The sequence below is a fragment of the Aegilops tauschii genome, chromosome 5, assembly GCF_002575655.3.
Source record: "Aegilops tauschii subsp. strangulata cultivar AL8/78 chromosome 5, Aet v6.0, whole genome shotgun sequence".
Classification (NCBI taxonomy): domain Eukaryota; kingdom Viridiplantae; phylum Streptophyta; class Magnoliopsida; order Poales; family Poaceae; genus Aegilops; species Aegilops tauschii.
Window position 1 is genome coordinate 453,689,349 of NC_053039.3, and position 1,668 is coordinate 453,691,016.

At 47.2% G+C, this 1,668-nt stretch overlaps 1 non-coding gene across 1 annotated transcript; it reads left to right on the forward strand.

The window, feature by feature from the left end:
* The first annotated feature begins 1,183 nt into the window (after positions 1-1,183).
* On the forward strand, positions 1,184-1,322 carry LOC120965686 (small nucleolar RNA Z247). The gene has a single exon (XR_005758714.1). It is a non-coding gene; the product is annotated as a small nucleolar RNA Z247 (small nucleolar RNA).
* Positions 1,323-1,668: the final 346 nt, after the last annotated feature.

A 1,668-nucleotide genomic window follows, 5' to 3' on the forward strand; every position in this document is an offset into this window, starting at 1 on the left:
AGTGATCTGCGTGGTAGAGTCATCATGTGGTGCGGCATGCAAAGGAAGTCGGGTGAATGGGCTCGCCTTTATAGGGAGCGGGGAATGTGTGCGCGCGTGATATTAAACTATTTCGTTTACCAAAGATTCATGGCTGCCTGCAAAACGTCCTTTTGTAGAACACAAGCTTGAAGCTTGTACATAGGAAGTACTTCACGTTTTCAATCAGGGGCAACTTAGCCATTACTGATAGCAAAAGGAGAAACAAAAAAATGAGTTTGTATTTATTACATCATTTTCCAAAAAGGAGGACTTTGGACAAAGTACATTTGTTTGGTGAAACATCTTCTTTTGTCAGTTACTGAGGAGACTCCTCATATACAAGCTCTTATAACTGTATATGATCACACGCAAAAAATAAAAAATAAAAAATGATATGTGTTAGAATAGGTATGTGCACACAACGTAGACTCCATTTGTATATGGGCCTTGAGGCGTGTCCTAGTCTGTATATGATCTTTGGTCATGTTCTATTCTGTAGCCGATCTCTGATTGATCTCTGGTCGATCTATGCTATATAAATATACGGCAAGGTTATCCCAAGGAGACATCACTCCTCAAACCAAACAATCTCTAGTTTTTACATGGTATCAGAGTCCTTTCTTCTTCATCGCATCTAGATGGCTCTTGGTCCCGTCACTGGTTCATCCGGCGTCTCCTCTTCCTTCTCGACTAGTCAGCCCATGGCGATGCTCGGCGACAACTCCTGCGAGAAGCTCAACCACGACAACTTCCTCCTCTGGAAGGCGATGGTCCTTCCCCCCAATCCGTGACGCACAACTAGATGGGTACCTCGATGGAACGTTTCAAGCTCTGGCCAGGACACTTGAAGTCCAGAAGGCCGACAAATCTAGCACTGAGATGCCAAAGCCCGAGGATGCTCGCTGGATAGCCCAAGATCAACAGGTTGTTGGCTTGCTGCTGACCTCTCTCTCTCGTGCGAAGTTCTGACTCAAGTCGTCTCCATGAAGACATCCGCGCAAGTCTTGTTAGCCCTTGAGGAGATGTACTCCTATGTCTCTCGATTACGAGTTATCCAACTTCGGACCTTGTTTGCCGGCACTCGGAAGAACGGGATGACCGCCACCACGTACTTCACAAAGATGTGGGGCATTGCGGACGAACTCACACAGCAACAGGGAAGAAGATAGAAGACGGCGATCTCATCTCTCAAATCCTTGCTGGATTGGATGCAGAATACAATCCCTTTGTCTCATCTATTGCTGCCAGAGCCGATGCCTACTTTTTGAGCGAAATTTATGCTCAGTTCCTTGCCTTTGAAGCATCCCATGTTTTTCTTTGTTTTTGAGAAAATCAATGTTACCCATGTGAATGTTACACACGTACTTGGGCCTCCTCTGACTCAAAGTAGAACTCTCAACAACAACAAAAAAGGCCCAGAAGAAAGCCGCGGACGTGACGTGGTTATCCCGTGATTAGCGCCTGACTGCGATTAGGGCTGCCGGTCACCGACGTGCTCCTCCTTCCTCAAGTTGGAAGACCACATCGCCTTCTGACTCATCGTCCCAAAGAGACTCGTGCTTCCAGATGAATCCCGCGCCTCACCCACTCCCCGTGGAGATGAAGTATGTCTCCAGCGTCCAAGAGCTGGAGGCGCACTGCGTGAAT